Source organism: Rhyacophila brunnea, unplaced genomic scaffold, assembly GCF_057557595.1.
Source record: "Rhyacophila brunnea isolate RB1 unplaced genomic scaffold, BYU_Rbru_1.0 scaffold_4, whole genome shotgun sequence".
NCBI lineage: Eukaryota > Metazoa > Arthropoda > Insecta > Trichoptera > Rhyacophilidae > Rhyacophila > Rhyacophila brunnea.
This window is the reverse complement of record NW_028233068.1, coordinates 28089600-28104221: the sequence shown is the minus strand read 5'-3', so window position 1 is coordinate 28104221 and position 14622 is coordinate 28089600.

Sequence of the window (14622 nt, the reverse complement as noted above, 5' to 3'; positions counted from 1 at the left end):
AAAATAATATTTAGGTAAAACAAATTAAAAATATTAATCGAAATGTAAAACACTCTTCTGTAAATATTTGTAACTCTTTATAATGAGAGTACTTGCTTCGTATACATACTATGTGATTGCGGGCCGTACACTTTGCCTTTTAGGTACTTACATTAGATCACCTTTGAAGACATTATTCAAGCGGTCAAAAGCACACCGGCCAAGTTTTGTTTCTTTTATGTTTTTTTTTACTTACTTCAGTGAGTTCTTACATTCCGCTTTGAAGATATCCTGTGTAGAGAGGTTGTAAACAAGATATCACAAATTTTCGAAAAATAATGTGATAAGTTGATTCTCATTTCCCGAGATTTTTTCAATGTGAATGTTTATAAAATGAATAAATTTTATTTTTTTGGGATTCGGACGGAATTCGTTAATTCGTAAATACATATAATAATATTATTTGTACAATAGTTTTGGTCGGTATACTATTTACATATAAAAAAGTGGTAGTACTGGGAAAATCTTGTATTTTTACAAATTCGCTTGTGAAAAATTGGTTGAAAAATGTGCATTTTATTAAATCTTGACTACAAAAACACTGCAATTTCACTCGGGTATTTTATGTTTCTCTACGGTGTCAGTAGTCTCAGTAGTTTTTTACACCAGGGAAATTATTTACCTGGTCAATACATAGTGATGTTAGAATATTAGATAATTATATTAGGTATATATTAATTGTTTATGTAGAGTTTGTGTTTATTATGGACTAACTTATAATAGTGGAACTTGATAATTAATAATATCAACTTCAACTCTTGTCATACCAAAATAGATTTTCCATTATTTTTATCGTACTTCGGACATCTAAGCGGTAACCGCGCGGTGACATTCTTCCTGATGTAATAAGAGATTTATTGGATTAGGTATAACAAAACTGAGACAAGTTAAATATTATCTGTAATCTGTTAATTAATCTCAAATGTATACGAATTAGAAAATAGCTATAAAGAAAATATCTAAGAATGGTTAGAAAGAGATTCTGGTAGTTCAGTGTTTACCCATTTGAGCGGTGCAAATATAATTTCCACTGTCAGTCGACTAGAAGAGTATGATGAAGAAGAAAACGTTTGCAATCGCATTTGTAACAAGACGTCGCTGACACTTTATTTGAGTACCCTCTATAGATCAGTGGTTCTCGTGTGCAGCCACCAGAGGATTTTGCTGTGGCCACCAACATCATTCTCAGTATCTAATTTAATTAACTGGGCTAACGTTAATAATGCGTTTATGGAAATGAGTCATGACCAAGTACTTAAAAACCATTTTAATAATACCACGGTTGAAAAATTTTGGTCAAAGTTAGGGATTCCAATCCCGGGATCCCGAGCTATTTTCGATACCTATGAATCCCGGGATTGATAAACATAATCCCGGGATTTCGGGATTGATTTTTTTATCAATTTTTATGGAAAATAAAATAAAAGCGAAAATATAACAGAAAAAATACTTTTAATAAAAAAATAACTACATTAGAAATAAACTGAGTTTGAATGAAGTTTGATTTATACCCATGTGTAGGTTGAGGATTCATTTTATTTTTTCACATAAATTATTTAAAATGGAAAGATTGGAAAAAAACAATGCTTCGCACTTTTAACAAAGTAATTCCACCATGATATCATACGTTTTACGGCAGTTTCATATTTGTCTGACTAATTAGATTTATGAAGCGGAAAGGCCATAAGTACGCCATGATTATTTGCTTTACTATTTTAAATCTCGCTAATCCATTCATTAAGTCTTTACTATCAGAAACAGCAATCTCCTATTAAATTCACATTATTATTTAAATTACAATATTATTTACTCTGTTAAACTTGTGTATTTCCACGATTGAACGTATACAATATTAACAATAAATGTCTTAAATAGTATAAATTATACTAGATTTATTTTGACCGATTTCATCAATGTTATTTGTAAATATAAAAATTTTATATTAACAATGGAAAAAATGTCAATCCCGGGACCAGTCCCGGGATCCCGGGATTGTCAAATTGTAATCCCGAAATCCCGGGATCAGAATTTTGGCTCGGGATTGGATTCCCTAGTCAAAGTTATACGTTGACCAAGAATCAAGTCAATTCAAAGAATCGGCAACAATTGTTTTATTAACAATGTAGATTTTTCCTACTACTGTATACTGTAAAAGATCACTCATTCCGAAAAAAACAAATATCGAAGCCAGTTGACAGATGTAAACTAAGAAGCAGCCATGTGGCTCGCATTGGAAAAAAAGGAGTATTGAAGAATTTCCATTTGCATTATTTTTAAATAAATATATATGTCTAAAATGTTCAAATTTGTTTTATTAAATGAACTTCTCTATAAATAAATTGATCTATTTTTTTTAACAAAAGTGAAATTTGATGCAGCCACCAGACGTTTCCATAGAACTGTTAATGTCAATTGTGCGTCCGCAGTTAAATTTCACGTGAGAACCACTGCTCTACATTGACTAGGGGTGATTAGAAAATCGTTAAAAAAAATCTCAAATATAAACTATAATTCCATATTATGTTCTTAATAATTAATACATCCTTAGAATATATATATACCTACCTATGTATATTAGGATCATTTGATACGGTCCAGTACGAGTGCAGCTCCACAAATTTAATCTCGGTAGTAAATGATAAAGCGATAGTAGCCAACTTCCGGTAGGGGATACATTAGTTTTTGGGATGGAGAATTGAGAAGAATTAATTAAATCAATATTGGAGCTATTTCATAGAGCAATAATTGATGAAGCGAAGAAAATGAGAGCAGAACTGTTGTTGCAGGCATTGTTTAGTAATTTCAAATTTAAGGTTATTTGTGCCATTTTTATGAAGCTCAATTTTGTTTAAAATGAAAATAAGTATTCTTTTATACGGGGTGCTTTAATTGATGTTGCGAGTAGGGCCCTCGAATGGTTAAATCCGCCCCTGATTTTAAACATAAACAATTGTCTACAAGCTCTATAATTCAATAGTATTAATAAAAATAGCTTTTTCATTTTGAAGTACAAGGTTTTGTTATAATTCCTGAAAAAACACGAGTTTACAAAATATGTAGGTAATTCTTCAACAATGTTCAAATGAAAATTGTATGTAGGTACCTAATCATATTATTTTCTTTATTAAAAGGATAATTTTCAGTTAACGGGTTGGCAAAAATTAAATGCGCTTGCTTCCTTTGATGAGTTGCCGTCAAATTAGCGATAAATAAACAGATAGTGGTAGTACATGGAAATGGCGATACAAAATGGCCGCCACGGTGGCAAAAGCGCGGGAAAGTTCACTGGGCCGAAAGCTGAAAGGTAATTCTTTAGTATGTGTGATGTTATTGAAAACATATTATTAACCCATTAAGTGATTTATTAATTGATATTTATTTGTTTATTAATTATTATTTTGAATGCGTTATTTTTTTATTTGCATCTTAAATAACTAGGTACATGGATCGAACATTGCTAGTTTTAGTAAAGATTATTTATATAACTTGGAGCTGACTCGGCCACGTGGTGGAGGTTCCTTAATAAAATTTCAACGTTCGTCAAGCCAGCCGGATCCCGGCGTCCTGGAAGATGGCTAAATACCATCTATATGTGTATACGGCGGAGCTCCGAGATTCTGGCAAGACATGGGAACAACCAAGTAGATTTCGAGCGACAACGTTGGATAGTTAGAGATAGTATGTCAGATTATGGACCTAATAGGTTGAGCAAGTGACTGATATCCATTTCTCGTAAGGACAAAAAATCTGTTAATACCTCCACTCTGTGGAGGCCCATATGATCTCATTAGAATTGGACATGGTCGAAAAAGAATAGATACAATAGTTCCCGGCAAAACATATATACATATACTATAAACTACATCCATTCTTCTTTTTAGTTATCCTGCAGACATCCGCTTCTGGATATTTTAGTTTTATTGATCCATATCCAGTCCTTCGTTTGAATATATTGACACCACGTGATGTCTCCAAGAAACTCTGTCGCTCACCAGTCTTCTTGCGTTTTTCTATATCATACCAGGATCCCGTAACTCCGCCGTATACACCCTGTAGATGGTATTTATCGGTTTTCCGGAAAGGACCCACTGGCATCCGATTCTCTTGAGGCATTCTTACCACGCGACAAAGCCAGGTGCAACGTCATTTCTTAACTATCAAACTTATGAGAGGCATCATGGTCCGAATTCGTATTTCCTTGATACTTATAAATTCATACCCAGTATCTGTTCGCAAGCATCTACACTCGAAGCTCTGTATACCTACTGTTACCCTTCGCAATGTGCCATAAGTCATGATGACTTCTTCTTGTTGTTATGCCATACCCTAGCGGAGGTCGGCCACCATCAAGGCGATCCCAGCCTTGTCGTCTGCTACCCGGAACAGTTCAGTGGAGGTGCACTCGTACTAATCACGAAGGTTCTTAAGCCACGGAATACGGCGCCGTCTTCTGCTACGCTTACCATTGATCTTTCCTTCAATGACAAGTTGGGGAATACTGTACTTTTGTCCTCTCATAATGTGGCCGAGGTACTGTAGTTTCCTGGTTTGTATACTAAGTAGAACTTCTCGGTCATTCACCATTCGATTGAGAACTTCAACATTTGTCACTCGGTCAGTCCAAGAAATTTTGAGGATGTGTTTATACAGCCACATCTCGAAAGCTTCAAGTCTCCGTGACATCTCTTGGTTTAGCGTCCATACTTCCATACCATATAAAGAATTGAGAGAACATAATAACGTACCATACGCAGTCTCAGACCTAGGTTAAGGTCTCGATTGCTAAGGAGAGAAAGGCACTCCTTGCGATCTCAATTCTAGTTTTTATTTCCTGAGACTGGTCTCATTTTTCATTGACCCATGTACCTAAATATTTATAATGGGTCACACGTTCGATTGGTTCGCTGTTAATGACAAAATGTGTATTGGCTAGACCGTCAAAAAAGTATCGATCCTTTTTTACCGATACCTTTACCTTTTCTTAGCCACTGATAGCCGCCGATAGCAGCCTTGTGTATAGAGTAGATGCGTATGTACCAATACCTTTTCTTTCGATATGACGGCCCTAGTCATGACAAGCTACCGTAAAGCTACAGTCAGTGAAAGTGTCGAACAGGCGGCATTTTGTTTTAACCGAGTCGTGAGTCTCAGACATTCCGCATTGAATGGAATGTCGCTCCGGCTCTTGTCTTTCAGACAGCAACCTTTCTTGAAATGTGCCATCTCTCGTTATGTAGGACTTTCCAATTTTATTTCATTACGGTGGCGTATTTTCTTCCACATTCGTATTCTGACGTCATTTATTAATTTATCAACCACGTAATTAATTATAAATAGAATTATTTTAAAAGATTAAATTTTTCTTCACTCGAGAACGTGACTATCTGAGTAATATTTTTTTGGCACGCGGCGGTGATGTTATTGTAACCGTCACGTTTCAACAGCAAACAGCCATATTTTTAATGAATGGGTTCAAACCATTCTCTACAAAAAAAAAACAATCAGCGATTACCAACACCAACTTGTGTCACGACTTCCTGAATATTATAATATTGTTTCTAATATTTGTAAAAAAAAGTTACTTAACCATCTTGACTTTTTGTAAGAAGTGGGATTTCATAAATCTCAAATAAAAAAATGTTTGTAGTTGCTAACAAAGGGGGTGGGTGGCGTGCGATAAGCTGGCATTTCTTACGAAGGCAATTCAAAAACAAACAAGTTTGAATGTTAACTAAGAAGAAATTTCGTACTTGTTTGGTTAATTTTTACAACTTTCAATTCATTTTAATATTGGCGTAAAATTTGCATTTTTTTCTACGGCGACGGAATAGCGATTTAACGAGTAATATTGTAAAAATGTAAATTACTTTCCTCTCGCGATTAGAGAGTGGAGTTTTATGTTTTATCAATTTGGGTTATATGCATAATTAATTTACTTTACGTTGGGTTTTCCAGTATAAAAAAGAAAATATATTCTCACAGCTTTCATTGGAATCATTAATTGATGACCTCACTACTATCAGCAATGTCATCATCATCACAACTAGGGATTCCAATCCCGGGATCCCGAATCCCGAGATCCCGGGATCCCGAGCTATTTTCGATACCTATGAATCCCGGGATTGATAAACATAATCCCGGGATTTCGGGATTGATTTTTTTATCAATTTTTATGGAAAATAAAATAAAAGCGAAAATATAAAAAATACTTTTAATAAAAAATAACTAGGTACATTAGAAATAAACTGAGTTTGAATGAAGTTTGATTTATACCCATGTGTAGGTTGCCGATTCATTTTATTTTTTCACATGAATTATTAAAAATGGAAAGATTGGAAAAAAAACAATGCTTCGCACTTTTCACAAAGTAATTCCACCATGATATCATATGTTTTACGGCAGTTTAATATTTGTCTGACTAATTAGATTTATGAAGCAGAGAGGCCATAAGTACGCCATGATTATTTTGCTTTACTATTTTAAATCTCGCTAATCCATTCATTAAGTCTTTACTATCAGAAACAGCAATCTCCTATCAAATTCATTATTATTATATAAATTACAATATTATTTACTCCGTTAAACTTCTGTATTTTCAAGATTGAACGTTTACAATATTAACAATAAATGTCTTAAATAGTATAAATTATACTAGATTTATTTTTGACCGATTTTATCAATGTTATTTGTAAATATAAAAATTTTATATTAACAATGGAAAAAATGCCAATCCCGGGACCAGTCCCGGGATCCCGGGATTGTCAAATTATAATCCCGAAATCCCGGGATCAGAATTTTGGCTCGGGATTGGATTCCCTAATCACAACCCAATGATATGGGTATTGGGTATATTAACCGTCTCCAGAAAACGTGGAATTTATAAGATAATTGATTGGAACAAAAATCTATCGCATTGTCATTTAGGTCATTATATTGAGGACACCAGTAGTTTTAATATCGATACTAATAATAAAATTAAAGTGTTTGATTCGACCAATTATGGCTGCCCTAATACAATATAAATTGTCTATTCAATTCCAAACTATCCTAAATGCCAATTTTTCGAAATAAGCTTCTTCACATCAATCGATTCTCTATCAGATTTCCAACATTTCTGTATAAACCTAAATGCTTAGGATAATATTGAATTTGAAAAACAATTATTTTCATGCTACTTATTAAGTATCCTTAATGACATTATTTGCCAATGTATTGAATTTTTCATAAATTTGAAATTTTTAAAAAAATCCCCAAAATAAATTGTAATCTGAAACACAATTTTTTTTTTAATATTTCGATATTACAGAACTAAATCGAATTAAGTATATGTTCATAATTTCTAAATTTCGCTTTCCTGCACATTATATGGTTTGGCGTTTAGGATAGTTTAGAATTGAATAGACGAAATGTCCTACCCACCTGACATCATTCTGAAACCGTGTGCTTGTAAACACATATAACCTGTAAAACATTAAAACGTCATTTACGTGCACTGGGTTTTGACCGTTAACTGCAGCGCACAGGGTAACTCAATAAACAGTAATGCTCGAGAGTGGTGGTATGAGTAAAGGTAAGTGCCTAGCATCCTTGGTATAACCCCCCCAGCATCCGAATCATTCCATCATATTACAGTGAACTAAAAAGCACCATCAGTATTTCATTTTCGTATTATAAGCACAAAATATAGTTTTTTTTTATCTGTCTAACTATTTGTTTCATTATATATAAATGAAAAAACTACTGTAATAATATTGATGAATCCGGCACATACGAGGGTGGGTCAATAATTCCTTAGAAAAAAGCATTAAAACAGTTTTTATTTTTGTATTTTTTTTTTATTTCTCAACATAATCTCCTTGGAGCTCAATACACTTGGTTAGACGTTTCTCAATTTTTTTTCAAAAAAAGTCTTTTTTAAAAGTCACTGGGGGCTAAATCTGGCGAATACGGTGGGTGGTCGACCAATTCGAACTTCAATTCTTCAATTTTAGCCATTGATCGTAAACATGTGTGAACACGGGCATTGTCCTGATGAAAGAGGATTTTTTTCCTGTTTAAATGAGGCCGTTTTTCTTCAATTTTGTTTTTTAGCTGGTCCAATAAAGATGCATAATAATCCCCTGTTATTGTTTTTTCTTTTTCCAAATAGTCAACGAAAATAATTCCACGTGCATCCCAAAATACAGTAGCCATAACCTTACCAGCTGATTTTACGGTTTTCGCCTTCTTTGGACATGGTTCGCCTTTCGCAATCCACTGCTTTGACTGTTCTTTCGTCTCGGGAGTATAGTGGTGTATCCATGTTTCATCTACAGTCACAAAGCGACTAAAAAATTCATCCGGATTGCGTTGCATGAGCGACAACAGGGCTTTAGAGGCCACCACCCTATTGCGTTTATTGTCGACTGTGAGCAAACGCGGCACCCATCTTGCAGAAATTTTTTTCATGCCCAATTTGTCATGTAAAATAGAAATGACGCTACTTTTTGAGATCCCTGTAACCTCAATTATCTCACTCAACTTTAATCTTTGGTCACTTAACACCATATCGTGGATTTTATTGATCATTTCTGGTGTAGTCACCTCTACAGGACGTCCTGAGCGTGGTTCATCCTTTGTTGATGTACGACCACGTTTAAATTCATTTAACCAGTTATAAATAGTTGCAAGTGAAGGAGCAGATATGCCGTGAACTAAATCCAACTCATTTTTTATTTCCTTTGCTGTTAACCCTTTTATATTAAAATGTTTAATAACAGCTCTAAACTCAATTTTCTCCATTTTTGTAAACAAGCAATTTTTTTTTTACATGTACGAGAAACACACAACAACCCGACTAATCTGATTGAAACTTCGCAGCATACTGAATCGGTAGTGCCGCTGCATGAAAACAAACCGCTTACAGTACTAGTCGCGCCACCTGTCGGCTTTTCTAAGGACTTATTGACCCACCCTCGTATGATAGAATAAATTATCGGTGTCAATTCAGTAGTTTCATTTTAGTGAGATATTCGAATGCATGCATACAATAAACCATTAACAAATAATGCTCAAAGGGTGAAAAGTTAACATAAAATATCTCTAAAATAACGCTCTTAATTAATAATTCATGAAGAGTTAGTAGGTCACGTGATAGGAACTCATAGTAGTGCGAGTTTAGTGACGTGAGACGCAGGTAGAAGGGCAACCGCCTAAAACCAACAGTTGGAAAAATCAAATCGAATCAGTATATTTCTTCAGGAAACGAAGTCGTAGGCTATCCCTAGTTAATCAGCACAATGTGGGTCTTCCTCTTCCCTCTTCCTGATACTCCAATGCCTTTGCTCCAAACTACATACAAAACTAATATTTATAAACGTTATAAATATTAAATAAAATCAAGAAAAAACACAAATATTATGAAATCATTAAAATATGTCTACTATAAACTACACCCTAGATAGTGTTACCATCGTGATATTATGGGCTATCTAGATAATTGGTTGACCTAAGCAGATCAAATTTCATTTAATTTATTCAAAATTCCCACCCTTTCAGGACATAATTTCAAAATATACCAATAAAGACGTTAGCCGCCCGGTCACTAGATTACTAGTAGCTGAAGTACCTAGTGACTTTTTTGAAATAGGTAGTAGTTGGAGAAAGGCCGGGTGCGCCAGTATACCATAACGTAAACTCATGTTCAAACAACATGTAATTTTATAATATTTGTAACCGGGTGGCTATATCCTCGTCGCCTATTCAATAGCGACATAATTTTTAACCGTATGTAATATTATACCCACTTACTTGCCTAAAAGAATAAGAGTGTCTAATAAATATGGTGTTTAAATACATCAACCCTACCCTCTCCAAGAAATCTCGCTCGATCGTATGCTGTAAAAGGTTGACCTAATGTCATTAGATTACATTAGGTACTTACGTACATTATTAAGACATAAGATTATTATTATTAATCATTCCAAAATAAATAATTATAATTATTATTTTTTATCTTGTTGTTCACAACATGTTATTTTCTTCTTTTATAGCACTTTGTTATCTGCTTACTAAAAAGCTTTTAAATACAAAGTCGTAAATTGTCACGGTCAATTGATTAGTCATAGTTGTGGAAAGTGTAACATAATTATTATCCTTTGATCACCAAAGGTTTAGGGAAATCGACTGGAAACTCATAAGAGTTTCTTTACGCTTTAAAAAAATCTAAAACTAGTATAGGGTTTTAGATATTATAATGCGTGAAGGTTTACATTTTTCATAAAATCTAAAGGAATGTCCAAATTTATATTTTAAAATATCTACATTAATTAATTAACTGAGATCTTGTTGTGCATTAATTCATAATTTAGTATACAGTCCCAAATACATTAGTAAACGAAAACTGTAAGGCACTTATCTAGATTTGAATTATTAATTTTGCATGAAGACATCGCCAAACATTTAAATTATTTTTATTAACCACACTCGCTCTACGTAGGTTAGTGTGCATCATTATTTATTTTATATGCCTGATTCGAAGGGAAAAGTTATATTACGATGGAGAGCTTCAAAAAGTATATCATACATTTACTCGTAGGTACGAGTCATTCTGAAAGCTAAACATTAATTTATTATCTAATCAATATACAAACGTCATAATTATATAACTGTATTTCAATGAGTACATAACTAAAGACAATGTTTTATTTAAAAGTAATAACATATTGTAATCTAACAGAATTTTAAAATAAATACGTATGAAGTGCATTGAATTTATTTTTGTTATTGCCAATCTGTCATAAAACCACCCTTAAACTCTGTCAGATAGATAGAAATTATTGTTATTCCTTCAAAATCGCCGACAAATAATATTAATCATCTAAGACATAAGAGATTGTCTGTCAGTTTTGGGTATACTGCTTAATGACTTGGACACATTCTTGGACATAAAAAATAGATTCCATATACCAACCGGATGGGCAAAAAACCATTTGCATAATAATTATGTAGTATTATATTATTATTGTATGTAAAGTGATCGAGGTGGTCAACTGGTACAATGTACAACGCTTCTGAAACAGATATCCCGAGTTCAAATTATGTGTTGTGTTTTTTCAATGCGTGTTTAAATCCAAAACTTGGATCTAGGTTGAGAGAATAGTTAGCAACTATTAATCGTAAAAAATCTTTCTTAAATAATCTTCAGGAGAAAACAAACCCTATACTGGATTATAGAAGCAATGTTGATGATGACAATATAATTTATATATATATTGGCAATTTTTAAAAAAAATCTCATTACACATATTATGGAGTGTAGCAAAATTAACCCACATTTAGTATATTTTTTTTTAATTAGTTTTACTTTTTATCTATGAAAACATTTACTGATTGTAGAGTATACGCTTTTTTTCACTTTTTACTGAACTTATACGCCTCTTTGCCTGATTACCTCGCATAAAATTAGATCAAATGATATTCACGTGTAATAAGATACCTATGTAATAATAAATAAATAAAAAGATAATATATGTAAAACACCCACGGTGGCCGCGCGGCTTAAGCGTTGGACTATCACGCCGTGGGTCTCAGGTTCGAATCCTGGGGCTGGCAAGTACACATATTGTTTTTTCAATTTTTGTGTGAGTCAGGGTATGGACCTAATAGGTTGAGCAAGTGGGCTGACATCAATTTCTCGTAAAAAACAAAATCTGTTAATATAAACCTCTACTCTGTGGAGGCCCATATGATCCTATTAGGATCGGACATGGTCGAAAAAAAAATGTAAAAAAATAATTTTAGAATATAATTAAGTATATCATTTTCATACTAGAACCGGAGTGCAAAGTTGTGAAGTTACTCTACCTACGTATGCTGTTTCATAATATAAGAAGTAATTGTCGGTAAACTAATCCACAAAATATTCGTATCTATTAGTAAGAAGAAATCAATATATTGTAGGTCTATTTTTCCTCAATAACATTTAAATTGTATGAAATACATTAGCAACAATAGATTCAGAGGGACTTATTTTATAAAAAAAAGCTTCAAGTCTGAAGTTTGTCCAACTCATGGTAATCTATTAAAATGAATAAGCACTTTAAAAGTTTCTAAAAGCATCGTTCGGTACCCCACTGATAAACATATATATATATCAAGTAACCCCAATCTATTACACTTAAATATAACATAAGCTTTCAACTTAATAAATGGTCAACTTCAAAGTGGAATCTGTAGGACAAAGGGTAAGCCCGGCTAAGCACGGTCAAATTATCACGGTACGCTGGCCAACCGGCTCTGTCGCACAGTTACCGTTACCGTCGTCTACCTAATCAACCGCTAGGTGCCTTATTATATAATAATGTAAAAGGGTGATTTTTTTACCATACATATCGACATATTAGGTACGAGTATTATAATAATAACCTACTTATATATTTTTTTTTTTATTTATGGATTGGAGCAGGATACTTGAAGATAGGTCAGAATGGCAAAGACAACTGCATATAGACAGGGTGCACCACAAACGCTTGCTGAATGCATTTTAATAATAGCAATTAATGATACATTGATGAATAAAATTTTACATATTTCACGTATTAATGAAAATTACTACAGATTACAATAGTATCTATATATTATATTATTACATTCTTCAAAATTAGTTTTTGCCAATAGCTATTTCGGTTGTAATAACAAGAATGTGTGAATAAATTAATTGTAAATTATTTATCCTTGCTTATATATTTTAGCAGAAGGCATGTGGTGTTGGCGCCGAATGGTTCGTATTTATTGGACAGAACACAGGACAAACCAGTCAATCATCCAGAGACTGCAGATAAAGGGACGGCTCTCGACAATATGTCTGAGACGCATTTTGCAGTTTTTTGGAAATATTGTTCGGCGCGGACCGAACAATCTGGAGAGACTAGTGGTTTTGGGTGGCCTCCAGGGAAGGCGAAGCAGAGGAAGAGCGTCGGCGCGCTGGAGCGACCAAGTGAAGGAGCTGACATCATGCATTCTGCCCTGAGAGAAGCGGAAGATCGAGAGGGATGGAAAATCTTGGTCGCTCAAAGAATGGCAAAATTTAAAGGTGGTCACGATACTCAGCCGTTAGAATACGACGTATTTTAAGATATATTTTATATTGCACTTCAATTGGCCTAGTGTACAGAGCAGTCGTTTTTTTTAAGTCATGGGTAATAGTTATTTGACGTAAGTTTCAAATATAATTACAAGGGATTGTTATGTGTATTTTTATTTATATAGAATATTCTAAACAAAGACTTGATGAAAATATGTTTTCCATTCCATGTCCATTGAAAATGTATATTTTTATATGTGGAGGCAGTTTTGGGTTGGTTCCCAGGCGGCAACCTCTATTATCACGGCCCTGAATTATATTCCAACCGAATTAATTTTCGACTAAAAACTAATTTTGTACAATTTACTGTTACTAATAATATGTATTATAATTTTATAAAATGAAATTCTATCAAGTTCTGTGTCGTTTTTCCAAATTAAATTACACTAAGATATAAAAAAAAATCCAATTGCATTTTCACCATAGAATGTGTTGTTGAATTAAAATTTATTGGGTAGCTTTTTCATGAAAATTAATACAAAATGATAAGCAAACATTATTTTTAATAATTGTTCATAGTTTTATTTCTTATGCAGATAAATATTTTATTGCTAAAACTTAAAGAACCATGCTTACATTCCTACAAAAACTAACATAATACAATAATAATAAACACTCACCAGAAAAAAACTTTTTTTTAATACGACTTCCGACAGGATATGAACCTGTAACCACTGGATTCGCGCCAATATGCTTTCACCAAAACGGGCGTCCTATCACGATGAAACTTTTTTCATGAAATGATTATCAAATTCTGTTACATTATTTTATTGAACATACATAATTTTGAAAACATCTCAGATATTATATTATAGACTTACTAGAAAAAATCTTGTCCCGTCGGGCGTCGTATAAAAAAATATGTTCAATATAAAGAATGTAACATTCTCAGATCTTGTGAATTATTCGATGAATAAAAGAAATAGTTTATAAAATATAATATAATTATCTATCTTCTAAGGCTAAGCAATGATTCTCTAGCTACGCTTTCGTAGCTCACGTAGCGGCGTCAAACTTGGCGTAGAGGTGGCGTAGACATACAATAATTTTGCAGTTCATATTTATTTCAATTTTACAGATTCATTGTTTAATATTTATTTAGAAGTTGGTGAGAACTACTTACAATACAAGCCTACCTAAATGAAAATAGTATGCATATTATCTACTTTGGGAAACTTCTTTGTAGTGACATCTGTTTATTTTCACTGTAATAAAATTGTCGAGCAATGTTACGTTTTGTAAATACAATGTCTGAAAATAATGCTAACAGGTTCAATATTCCAACCACAATTTTGTAAATTTAATGTTACACATTGTTAATTTTGAATCATTATATTGATATAAATAAATTTAATTATGAGAACCGCTTTTAAGGCTAAGTCTTCATTGAGCCTTTTTTAAAGAGGCACCTAGCGGAAAAATACGAAGCTTGCAATTTGAGACATTTTTTTGGTAATTTA